Source organism: Protopterus annectens, chromosome 5.part0, assembly GCF_019279795.1.
Source record: "Protopterus annectens isolate FY-2018-M chromosome 5.part0, PAN1.0, whole genome shotgun sequence".
NCBI lineage: Eukaryota > Metazoa > Chordata > Ceratodontiformes > Protopteridae > Protopterus > Protopterus annectens.
The window spans coordinates 1,458,173,996-1,458,187,783 of NC_056735.1; the positions used below are offsets into that span (position 1 = coordinate 1,458,173,996).

A 13,788-nucleotide genomic window follows, 5' to 3' on the forward strand; every position below is an offset into this window, starting at 1 on the left:
AGTCCTGACTAATCAGAACATTTTCAGGGATTTCTCTGTCTTCAAGAAGCTCCCTCCGCAAGAGTTTTTTCCAAATTCTAGGCCTCATAGCATCAATGATCCTCATGACATTATGGGCCAGACTCCACATGAGAAAGATTCAATAGTACTTAAAAATTTGTTAGACCCAGCACCTGCTTCTCCTGGTGTTCCAGGTATCAGTGCTGGATTTAGGGATCAGATGTCTCTTAATCCAGAACTACCCTTCTCTCTCTAGAACTGAGTTCAATCAGGCCAAACTGACATGTCAGATTTTGCATGGAGAACAGTGTACAGGGGAGTTCATGCTCAAGGTGAATGGGGTCCTTTGGATGCTACAAAGGACATAAAAATCAAAGAAATATTAGGAGAGCTTCATACCTTAAACGTTCTCTATCACTTAGGGCTTCCAAGTCTCCTTTTATTGGTCATAGCACCACAGCCATGTAGTACCTGAACAAACAAGGGGTTCCAAGGTTATACCCTGTTTACTGGTTGGCCACAATGGCCTGGGAGCTAGCCTTACAGCATTCTATGACACTTCAGGCCTCATACATCCCATCAGGCAAAATCTAGAGGCAGGCAGATCCCAAATGGACACACAAGTGGAAACTCAGGACAGGAGTTCTGCCTGGATTTGATCCAGATGTGGGGAACACTTCAAATAGTTCTGTTCACCTCCTTTCAAAACAGACAGTTGGAAAAATGTTGCTTGAGACATCCTTGCAGCCATGCTTGGAGGACAGAATCATTCTCATTCCCTTTGACAGGAATGTTCCTTTATGCATTTCCTCTGTTTCCACCAGTACCCAAGGTCCTTATGAAGATTTAGAAATAATTTCCAAATATCTGTGTGTTGACCCCCTTTTGGTCTAGGCAAAGCTGTGAGAAGTGAGACGTGTTTTGTACAGTACTTTTTCATTGAAAGTGGAACACATCTTGTTTTAAAATGGATCCTGAAGGCATGAATGAGCCTATCTTAGTTTTTTTCCTCTGTCTTGGCATTTCCTACTGCCAAAATGGAAGAAATTAACTTATGCTTAATAAGGGAAAACTCAGAAAAGGGGTCTGCAAATTGTTAGTAATCAAAAGAACATATAGAGGTGTTTAGTTTTATTTGGCCAGTGGCTATAGCCTGATAAATAAAATGTTTGCTCGGAGCTTTTGTAGTATAAAGATGACTAGAATTTCTTTATTCAGAGAGACAAGACCTTGATTGCTTAGTCTCCCATGTACGTTTTGTTCTTTTAAAGTAAATAAGGTCTTTCTTCTCTGCTGAACTGTGTTGTATGATTTATTATTTTTTTTTGTAGCATAACAGTGCCATTTGAGACTCAGATTTCGAGCCATCTGAGGATTGCTACAGCAGAAATCACCTCTTGGACCATCTGACAGTTTTCTCTCTGTTGTGTTTCTCTTGTGGTGACTGTCAGATATACTCCTTTCACCTCTGCAGGTAAGTCTTTAAGTGATTTTTTTTTGTATAGTAAAATGATCTCTTGTATGAGAATAGATTTTACTGTATGAGTGTGAGCATTATTGTGTGAGAGCAGGTCTTTCTTGTGTGAAAGTGGGTTTTAGTTATGAGAGCGGGTATTTTTTTGATTGTTTGGATTTTACAGTGGGTGCTAATGTGGAGGTATTGAAAGAGCTGGAGTCTGGGATTCCAGCTTAGCATATGTTTCATAATTATCAAAGAGACAGTTGTAATTATTTGGAAAAGTGGTCTGAGCTCTCTAAAAATGACAGTACACAGCGGTTCCCTGAAGGTGGATTTTTTGATAAGGCTATTTTAGAAACTATTAAAGAAATTTAGAAGGAAATAAAGTACCTGCCTCTTGTTGATTGTCTTTTTATGACTGGTAAGATGATTCTAAAAATAAGGAAAAGGAATCCGCAGTTAGAAGTTTTACACTTAATTCTTCAAAATTAAAAATGCATTAGAACAGTTAACACATTACAGTGCTGCAGAGAATTCGCACAGCACTTGGGGACTTTATGCTCTGAAACAGCTAGAAAATCTAAAGATAACTCAGCAGAAATCTTCTGATGACTGGCCCCTGATCCTCTCCATACCCCCTCACCCTTATGCAGACCAACCTGCATCTGAATTTTAGCAGACTGTCCTCCCTCCCCAGGAGCACAGGCAGAAAGTGAACAATTTGAACAGAAATCCTGTACAACTTCCCCTGTTAATTCTAGTTCTCAGGTAACTTCTATTGCATCAGCCCATCCTAAAGTTTCTGTTTATAACATTATATTGCAGTCACAACAGCAGAAAGACACAAAGCTGCCTCGGGCTAAAATATCAGAATCAGAATAGCAATAGAAAGAGGCAAAAACTGTGTCAGAAGCAGATCTCTGTGAGAAAACAACTAGGCAAGTTAAAAAAGAGATTTGGTAAAAGGACTTCTAGCAAAATAAATACCTTTAAGAAATGTAAGCAGTTAATAATATAATTTCCAATAGTTATTGATTGGGAAAAGTATAGATGGAACCCACTTTCTAGGCAGAGTTCAGAGCATGATATACTTTTGACATATCCTCTGATAAGGACACCTCCACTAACACTTCACTACTTGATGCTGCTGAAATTCACCCTTTGAGATAAGTACGTAATCCTGCAGCAGTGTGGGACAGAGATGATGAGCCCACCATAATGGTGGTTCACCCATGGATCATGGTAGATTTTCAAACTATTTTAGATTTTCTCCCTCCAGTCTGCATGCATTCAGCTAACTATGCCAAAATTTTAGGACACAAACATTGTAAAACTCCACTATTGAAGATTTACGGTCTGTTTTGAAGGCTTCTACCTCAGCAGATAAATTAAAAAAGATAGAGGAAAAGTTTGCTTTTTGGTAATACTATTCCAAAACATAGCACTGAAAAACTTATTGAAGGCAATAACTGGTATGCCCTCCAACACCTAACTGGGCATTAATTAAAGGCATTGTACGGAAAGAAAGTGATTCTATTGATGCATACTTGCAAAACATGATAGATGAGTTTGAGGCTTTTTCAGGGCACCCAGACCCCACAGAAGATGCAGCAGCCAGTGCGCTGTCAGCAGCATTTCTGGAAGGACTACTACTGCCTATGTGAGTCCAGATAAAATGTCCGTTTGAATTGGCCCAGTATGGATATACATGAAATCATTAATTAGGCATAGTATGTAGCAGACAATATAGTTAGGGAAGAAAAAGAGCAGCAAAAGAAATGACTAGATGTTCAACCTCAACAGTTTGAAACAAATTTCAGGGGAAGGAGGCATAACAGGTGAAACAGGGGAGGAAGAGGCAGGTTTAGATTTTTCTTACAACAAGCCCTAGGACAGTTTCCACAAGGCTGTTATCGTCCTGCTCAAAATCAAATTCAGCAGAGTGTAGTACATATCAACCATTGTGTTAACTGTCGCCAAAACAGACACTAGTGTAATGAATGCCCTTATCTTCAGCCAGTTAATCTGTGCTTTCAACATGCAAATCAGCCTAACATTCAAGCCCAACAGTAGGTGAGGAGACAGCCTCCAACAATGGATTATCCCTTGGTTGCCACAAATGTGGCAGCAGGTGAAATAGGACAGCCATAAAAAGGACACGGCTAGTTCCCTTCTTACTAATAGACCAGGAAGGTCCTTTTGTTAATATTAAAGTGCATAATTCTAATCCTCCTTCCTTCCATGGCACAGAAGCAACCCAATCTATGATAACTTTGTCCCATGAGAAAAGCCTTCTGCTTTCTACAGATTCTATTATTAAAGGTGTAGGGGTCTTCGGGTTCCATTGGATTACCCAGAAACAAAGTCTGTCCCAGTTCAGATAGGTCCATTACTATATCAGAATGCGTTTATTGTAGGAAATTCCACCTTTCTGAATTTGTTAGGTGGAGATTTATTGTATAAGCTAAAGTGCATTATGTTTTGCACTCTGGATACAGTCTTTCTGAATAACCCAAATGAGCCCTCTCCACTGGATCAGTATTCAGCCAATATTTGTTCAGACAGAGATACGTTATTCACAGTGCTTAGATCAGAATAAAACTTCAGTGTGGCTGACCTAGAGGGCCTTGAAGCTGTTCTTCCACAGTTTTGTCACCCATGACAATGAGGTAGGACTCATAAAAGATGCAGAACCCAGTTATTGTTTTTTAAAGTCTCATGACTCCCTACCGATGGCAGTCCAGTATCAATTATTATCAGAGGAAAAGAAAGTAATTTAATTTGTTATTTCCATGCTACTTCAGCAAGGAGTAATAGTCCATAGTAGAAGTCCATACAATATGCCTATTATACTGGTTAAGAAACCAGGTAAAGACACCTACAGATTTGTACAAGATATAGAAGTAAATGCAATAGTAATGTCAGCTTTTCCCATAGTGGCTAACCCAGCTGTCATGTTTAGTTCTGTTTCTCCAGTAGTCACTGCCTTTTCAGTGATTGATATTTCCTGTGCTTTCTTTTCTATCCCTATTCAGCCAGTCAGTACTTATTTGCTTTTACTTACAGGGGTCAGAAATATAGATGGACAGGGTTACCTCAAGGATATATAGAATCACCCACCTTCTTTTCTACAGACATGAAGAAACAACTAGATAAAATTCAATTTCCTTGTAGTATGTGGAAGATTTGCTTTTAGGTTCTGAGTCCTAATCTGGCTGCTGACAGGATACTATGTTTCTTTTGACTAAATTAGCGGAATTGGGGTTCAAGGTGAACAAGAAAGTATTGCAGTGGAAATCACAAGTCCAATATGTAAGACGTCTTATTTCATAAGCATTTCAATAAGTCTTATGGGTACTGCTATCAGAGCTGCACCAAGCCCTACAACTTTGAAGCAGTTAACAAGCTTTTCTGAGACTGCAGGTTACTGCTGTCAATGGATATCGAATTATACAGAAGTAGTAAAGCCTCTGAAAGAATTATTGAAAAAAGATATCCCTGTACCATTGCTTTGACAAAAACACCATGAACAAGTTTTTGTTCATCAAGAAAACTCCTTCCTGCTCTTTGGGAGACCCATTTATTCAAAGAAATGTTTCTTATTTTGGTGTGAAAGAATTAAAGTAGCATTAGGATCACTAGCACAGCACAGAAATGATGTTTTTAGACCAGTTGCTTATTTTAATACAAATCTCCCTTTTAAAGAAATTCACCAAGGGCAATTACCACAAGGTTTCTCACACTCTGGATCTGCTCACACTGTGTCAAGGATGACTGGTGCTCCTTAACTTACAGCAGTTGCTACTGACAATCTGGATGATTCTATTTGATACCTTTTAGGTACTTGTTCCATGAGGATATGCAGCAGGTATTTAAGGAGGCACATAAACCTGCAACTAGAAAATCTTATGTTTGCAAGTGGACTAGGTTTTCTAGGTGGTGCATTACTGATATCAGAGGGCCTGGTATAATGTCTGTCCCTCTGGTTTTGAAATATTTGTGTCAACTACTCAATGATGGCTTATCGTACGCATCCATCAAGGTGCATCTTGTGGCCATATTAACTGGTCTGCCCATATCTCCCTCTTTTGTCTCTTTTTGTGGTCAAACAGTTCATGAAAAGAGTGTTGCACTTGAGACCCCCCCCCCCCTTGTAAAAGCAAATTACTCCTCCTCCTCCTCCTTGGGATGTGAACCTTTTTTCTTGAAAAATTGATATTACTTCTTCTTGAACATGCCATTCACGCTGATTTGAGGTTCATCACTTAGAAAACTGTTTTGCTTATTGCTCTGACATCTGCAAGGGGAGTCTGAGCTGCAAGCTCTCATAGTGGGTCAGACTTATCTGATTTTCCACAAGGACAGGGTTGTATTATGCACTAACCGTTCTTTCATGCCAAAAAAGTTGTTTCTGAATTTACCTTGTATCAAACTATCAATGTCCCAGATGTTCATCGTGTTTCACTGTTGCAGTCATTACACTTGGGTTATCCTGCTGGCAGGCTACCCACAGTCGGCCTGAATTCCAAAGTCCTGGTCCGGCGTCGGTTGCTGTCGCCTCTTCCCTGACGTCAGTACGCCAGGGGTATAAAAGATGCAGCCGACGCCATTTTCTTCAGTCTTTCTTGCCGCGCGGTGCCCGAAGCAAAAGCAGTTTGCAAGTGCCGGTCGGCCAACTCCTGAGATTTTCGAAATCGAATTTCAGATCCGAAGTCTTCAATAAAGCTAAGTACCCCATTGGGGAAACTTTTTTGTTGCTCCAGACCAATGTCAGAAAAAGTTAACAATTGTATTTCTTGTGGGAAGTAAATAGCTCATAAGGATTTCCACTCTTACTGTATTCCTTGCCTAGGCCCTGACCACGACGTTGCTAGTTGTCGGTTTTGTGCTAGATTTAACCAACGCACTATTAAGCGTCGGTACAATTTTGCTTTTCATTATTTTGGCAGAAGGTTTAACTACATAATGCCGTCAAAACAACCGATGACCAGAATTCATAAAAAACACAAGGATAAAGACAAGGACAAGCATCCGAGGTCCAAAACAGACGACGAAGCCTCTTCTAGGCCAGTCGCCGGTTCGCCAGTGCTCACTGAGGCGCTTTCGCAGCCCCTGACTCCCACTACCTCAGAGCCACAGGCCGCCTCCAACTCCCACGTGGAGACATCTAGGCCTGTGGATACTCAAGATATTGGCCCTTCAGAAATTAATCCCTCAGATGGGTCCGGAGCTGCTGAGCAGGCATCGGCTTCTGAGGGTGTCTTCAGACCTACACAACTTTATATAAAGCCTACTTCAGCATCCAAGACAAAGTCTAAAACAGTTTTAAAGACAAGGAAACCAGTACAGCATTCTCCAGGACAGACTTCTATGCCTAAGAAACAGATGCTCAAAATGGCCGAAGACCTAATTACTTTGATCAGGGGTTCCCATCCCCCCTCCTGATAAGAGGCCTAGGCAAGGCACTGAATATGATTCCTCTGATCAGGTTTCCATTTCCTCTGATTTCTCTTCCGATCAGGGATATTCTGTTCCTCCCTATGAGGATTCTGATGCTGAAGATTCTGTTCCTTCAGCTTCTCCTCCTGAGGACTATTCATTTGGGGAAACCCTGCATACCATGAGGGAACATTTCCATTGGGAGAGCCAGGACTATTCCGATTCTAAGAAAAGACTTAGAGACTTTCTTTTACTTCCTCACCTCAGACCTCTTGCAATTCCCCCTGTTCTAGACATAGTAGATGATGTTTTTTCAGAGGCCTGGCCTGTCTCCAGACTCTTTATCTCCTGCCCCTGTTAAGCCGGACAGATACTACAGGGTCCCAGACTCCCATAAATTTCTTTACAAAAACCCTGCTGCTGACCCAGAAACTATCTCATAGGGTCCCAAAGGAGTCAAGGCTGCTTCTGCCAAAATCCCTGTCCCCTGAGACAGAGATTCTAGGGCTTTGGACAGATGGGGGAAAAAAGTTTACACTTCTGCTACCTTGGCTGTAATGGCTTTAAATTGTCAATTTCATATGCTCAGATATCAGCAATACTTAATGTCTTTGTTAAAACAAAAAATGTTGACAAATTCTGAATGTTCTGAGAACAAAGATTTGCAGGATTTATTGCATGCAGCTGAACAAGTGGGAAAACATACTTTGCAATGTGGCTATGATTCACTGGAGGCCTTGTGCAGGGCCGCTGTTACAGATTCTGTTATTAGAAGGCATGCTTGGTTAAAGGAACAGAATCTGCCTGATCATGTTAAAGCAAAATTATTGGATGCTCCATTACAGCACGATACTTTGTTTGGTGTTAAGGCAGAAGAGGTGTTGAAGAAAATGGAGGATAAGGCAAAATCAATGCAGACAGTAAAGGATTTCTTACAGGTACAGCCACCCAGATTTAGCGGGAAATGGCCCTCTAAGAATTGGTCCTTTCCAGTGTCAGACAGACTACAAAGAGGCAGATTCAGATGCCCTAGAGACAGGCAACAGTCCCAGGGCTCATACAGGCCCAAACAATGGGGTGCTTCTACCTCCAAAAGCGGAGAAGACAAATCACAGCCTTATAGAAGACAGTCCCAATGACTTCCCTCTGCCAATGCCAAGCACTTATTTTTTGGCAGCACCATTAGGGGGAAAGCTAGCACTTTTTTCACAAAACTGGCACAAGATCACAAAGGACAAATGGGTCTTAAATATAGTCTCTCAGGGCTACAGGTTCCACTTTCACACCCTTCCAAATGCAAAAGGTATGCCAGACCTGCCACACAATCAATGGCAAGAGGCACAAAAACAAGTTTCTTCTCTCATGGACATGGGGGCTATTCAGCCAGTGCCACAACAAGAGCAGGGGCAAGGATTTTAATCAAGACTTTTCTTAGTACCAAGAAAGGACAAAGCCTGGAGACCAATTCTGGACCTGTCTACTCTAAATACTTTTCTGGACATCCCAAAATTCAAAATGTTGACTCTGCAGCAGCTTCTGCCCATGCTGGACAAGAAGGCTTGGCTTGTAACTTTTGACCTCAAAGAAGCATGCCTGCATGTCCCAATCAGACAATCTTGCAGAAGATACCTCAGATTCATAGTTGGCTCAATGCACTACCAATTCTCTGCACTGCCCTTTGGCTTATCTACTGCGCCCAGGGTCTTCACAAAATGCCTGGCACCAGTAATTGCATTTTGCAGACAAAGAGGAATTCAAATATATCCCCACTTGGACGACTGCCTTATTCAAGCAAAGAACAAAGATATTCTACTACAGCATCTGGCGTTTGTAAAAAGATTACTAATTTGCCTAGGGTACGCAGTAAACGAAAATAAATCAAAACTAGTGCCCTCTCAAGAGATAATATTCCTGGGTGCAAGCTTAAATACAACTGCCCAGATGGCTTATCTCACGCCAGACAAACAAAGGCATCTGACTTCTTACTTCAAAGACATGGTAACAAAGACCCAGTTATCTGCAAGAAAAATTCTGCAGGCACTGGGCTACATGGCATCCTGCATCCTACTAATTCCATATGCAAGACAGCATATGAGGAAACTACAATGGTATCTAAAAAGTGTTTGGACTCAACATTGCCACAGCCTGGAAACAGTAATTACCCTCATTCCCTGCCTGCAACAGGAATTTCAATGGTGGGCACAGGCCTGTCACCACAACAAGGGACAGCCATTTACCTTACCCACTGCCAGGCAGACACTAACAACAGATGCATCAGATTATGCCTGGGGAGCGCACATGGCAGTAAAATGTATTCAGGGCACATGGCCCACAAACCAAATGCATTTTCATATCAATCAAAAAGAGATGTTAGCTGTACAAAATACCCTGACAGCCTTCAAGGACCTACCTCATCCAGGACTACTGATAAAGACGGACAATACTACAGTCATGTGGCACATAAACAAGCAAGAGGGCACACATTCCTACCCCCTCTGCAGGCAAGCCATGACTTTGTGGAACACAGTATTGACTTATCAAGTACATCTGCAAGCACAATTCCTGCCAGGAAAGGCAAATACTTTGGCAGACGAATTAACAGAAACCTCATGGATCCTCATGAGTGGAAATCTTCAACATGATAACTGGGAAATGAGGATGCCCAGACATAGATCTATTCACCTCCCCTCACAACTGCCAGCTACAGAGATTCTGCACTCGGACTTATCACAAGCAAGCACGGAAAGTGGACGCCCTTTCATTCAGCTGGAAAGCCCTTACAGTATATGCCTTCCCTCCTCTGCCTCTCCTCTCCAAAGCACTCCTAAAGGTCAGAAAAGAGAAGCCAAAAATGATACTGATTGCCCCAGACTGGCCACGCCAGCACTGGTACCCAATCCTAAAGAGCTTGTCTCAAGGCCCAGCCTGGACATTGCCTCTAATACCTCATTTGCTGACCCAACAGAACAATCAGATCCTGCACAATCAACTCAGAACCCGAAATCTGGCTGCATGGCGGGTAATGTAATCATTCAGAACACACCTCTCTCTAAAGCAGTTATAGATGTTATTTTGGAAGCCAGGAGGCCCAGCACGAGAAAATCTTATGCAGAAAAATGGAAGAGATTCTGTGCTTGGAACCAAGCGCAGGGAATTGACTCGCTTGTACCAAATATTCCTCAGATTTTGCAATACCTAACTGAGATGCTGGACAAAGGCCTATCCTTCTCATCAATTAAGATCCATGCCTCTGCCATTTCAGCTCATTACAATTCGGAACCACCTATTTTTTCTCGTCCACTACTAAGACAGTTTCTCAGACGGGCCAAAAACATAAGACCTCCAAGGAGAGCTCCAATACCTGCATGGGACCTCAATTTTGTCTTGGAAAAACTAACACTACCTCCTTTTCAGCCAGCCAACACAGCAGAGATAAAATACTTGTCATGGAAAACCACTCTTCTCCTAGCAATAACTTCAGCAAGAAGAGTCTCAGAGTTACAGGCACTAATGGCTGTAGAACCTTTTATTATTTTCCATCAGGACAGGGTTTCTCTAAGGACAAACCTGACATTTATGCCTAAAGGAAGTGTCCAGCGTGGCTCTTAACCAAGCCATACATTTGCCTACCTTTTATCCAAACCCACAGAATAAGGGGGAGAGACTTCTGCATACTTTAAACATACACAGACAGCTACGCTTTTACTTGGACAAGACTAAAGCCTTCAGAAAGACTGAGCAACTCTTAGTGGCATATGCTGCAGGTTCGCAAGGAAAAGCCATTTCAAAGCAGACTGTTTCAAAATGGGTAGGCTACTGCATTCGTTTCTGCTATTCACAACATGGCAAATCAGTGCCCAAGGGCATTAGGCCACATTCTACCAGAGCAGCAGCCACTTCAGCAGCCTTCCTCAGAGGAGTACCAACCAAGGACATTTTGGAGGCTGCAACATGGACTTCAGTGCACACTTTTACAAAGCACTACCATTTACCTCTCTACTCTAAATCCAGAGCAGGCTTTGCCACTGCAGTTCTGCAGGGACTCATAGCCACTCCAAACTCTATTTAGGCCCATAGCCACTCCAAACTCTATTTAGGCCCAGCCATCCAACCTCAGCTTTGGGATTCAACCCAAGTGTAATAACTGCAACAGTGAAACACGATGAACATAGTACAGTTGTGCACCTACCATAAATGTAGATGTTCGAGTGTACTCACTGTTGCAGTCCAGGTTACCCTCCCACCATCCCCCTTTTTCTGTTTTTCTTTGCTGGGACTTATCTGTACCTCTCTATTCTATACAACCTATGTGGTGTATTTGCTTGTAGATGAAGGTTATGTGCATGCTTTTTTATGATCATAATTTTTACAGCCTACCCTTTTGGGGGCACCTGACATCTGGGGCAAGAAAAACTGAAGAAAATGGCATTGGCTGCATCTTTTATACCCCTGGTGCACTGACGTCAGGGAAGACGCGACAGCAACTGACGCCGGACCAGGACTTTGGAATTCAGGCCGACTGCGGGTAGCCTACCAGCAGGATAACCCAAGTGTAATGACTGCAACAGTGAATACACTCGAACATCTACATTTATGGTAGGTACACAGCTGTACTTTTTCCTTCCAGAACCTAAAAACAAGAGAGAGAGGAGAGATTCTGTATATTTTGGATGGACAGAGGTAGCTCAGGTACTTCCTTGACAGAATGTAGGCCTTCTGGAAAGCTGAACAACCATTTATTTCCTACTCTAGGGCTAAAAAGGGTCAACCTGTCTCTAAGCAAATGACTGCTCATTGGTTGTGCTCTGCTGTTGTTTTTTGTTGCTTCCGCCTTGGTAAATGTATTCCAGCCGAGGTTATGGCACATTCCACCAGATCCTTATCCTCTTTGGAGGCATATAGAAAAGGAGTAGACTTAAGAAGCATTATAGAGGCAGCACAATGGTCTTCTCTTCATACCTTTACAAAGCAGTACAAACTAGAGCCTTTCCCAAGTTCCACAGCAAGCTTTGCAGAGACCATTCTCCAGATGCTCCTGGATCCTTGTCTTTCCTGCTTCCATATGCCACCGAGGCAGTGTGAATGATGAGCATACTACAGTTGCATTACGTCCTGCTTTCCTGTAACAATAGGTGTTCATATTTTGCACTGCCTCAATGGCAGTACGCATTCTTCACCTCCCTTATTTTCTATATAGTTCTGTGGTATCCAAACTGGTTGTGTTGTTGGTTGGATTTTGGTTATTTATGTTACTGTCTTATGGCTGATAGTTGGTTTGTTTCAGGAAATTCTTGCTTCTCGCCCTTCTTTGTTCGTCCTACTTAGCACTGAAAATTTGAATAACTGACTTTCTGTGACAGGGGTTAGGCTTCCCCTGATGGGAGGGACTTAGCCGACCCCCCTATAACAGAGTCAATGGAGGAGATTCTGAGCTCTGGAACACTTTCAGTGTGGGTTTGTGTAGGCACAGAACCCATATAACACAGAGGCAATGTGAATTTGAACATCTACTGTTACAGGTAAGTAGGACTTGCACAACTGTACTTTCCTTTAGGGAGTTGGGGGGATTCCTATATTTTAGGAGCAAGGATGGAGGAAGAGTGATCGATGCAGTGTAGCATGGTTCATGAGAGATGGAGTGTGGGGTTGAAGGTTGCCTGGGAGAAATGCCTGTGAGTGATTAGTATAACATTTGGCAGCTAGCAGTGGGAATGAGATAAGTTGGAGATGTTTGAAAATGAGAGAGCCTAGTAGTAGGTCTACTCTTTGCTGCAATGGTAGCTGTTTGTTTTTGTGGGTGAGGCAGTGGTGCTTATTATAAGGTGAGTTAGTGATAAATCAACAGATTTTATTTCTCAGTGGCTGTGGTTATTATGGGTAGTCCATATTTAGGCTGAGCCCTTGCTTATTGCTGCCATGGCTAGTTTTTCTAGGTAGCATGAGATATTCTTAGCCCAGAAGAGAAGTAACTTAACCTTTGTCCTCAGTTTTTCTATATGGATATTGAATGTTAGAGGTTGGTCTAGCCACACACCAACGTTATTTGGATGAGTTGTTTGTTTCTAAGGGTTTTCCACAAAGGCAGGTGATATTGAGTGACTTTGGTGGTGATTTTTATGTTTTTGAGTGCTGCCAAAATATATGCTTTTTGTTTGTTTCTGATTCAGTGTTTGTGTTTAATGAGCTAGGAACTGAGGGAATTAAGGTCTTTTTGCAGTTGTGTTTCAGTCGTGTTGTGGTTGCTTCTAAACCTACAAAGTACTTTGTCATCAGCATAGATGATGAGTTGTAGAGTAGGAATCTCATGAGGAAGTTTGCTCATGAAAATATATAAGAAAAGAGGAGCTAATACAGAACCTCGGGGTACTTCTATTGAAAAGGTGTAGACTCAGTGAAGGAACAACCATTTTTAATTGAGACAAATCTTTTAGATAAGAAGTCTTGGAAGAAAATGATAGATTATTTACAAATGCCAATATTCTGAAGAGAGAGAGAGAGAAGGAGGAATTGATGGTTGATAATGTCAAAGGCTTTTGAGAGGTCAATGACTGTTGCGCCTGTCAAGTTACGTTTGTCCATGTTGAGGAGAATGTTGTCAGTTAGGCAACAAAGCGCTGTCATTGTACTAGGACCTTTCTAGAATCCATGCTGTTTTGGGTAAAGAGATGGTATTGTTGAATGAAGCTTGAGAGTTATCATACATTTTTTCAAGCACCTTGCCGTGAATTGGAAGGATGGAAAAAGGGTAAAACTGTGAGGTGTTTTGGGGTTTAGGTTGTTTGGGCTGGATAATGAGTACTGTTTTTCAGATGACTGGCATTATATTTTGTATCAGGCAAAGGTTAAAGATGTTATGAAGAAGCTGGAGTTATTAGGTAATTATGCATAAA

General features: G+C 41.9%; 1 protein-coding gene across 1 annotated transcript in view; it reads left to right on the forward strand.

The window, feature by feature from the left end:
* Positions 1–13,788, forward strand: part of P2RY2 (purinergic receptor P2Y2) — a 588,691-nt gene that overhangs the window by 513,120 nt on the left and 61,783 nt on the right. The window contains exon 3 of the mRNA XM_044071275.1: positions 1,332–1,474. The gene's annotated coding sequence lies outside the window, so the exon portion shown is untranslated. The remainder of the gene's footprint in view (positions 1–1,331; positions 1,475–13,788) is intronic.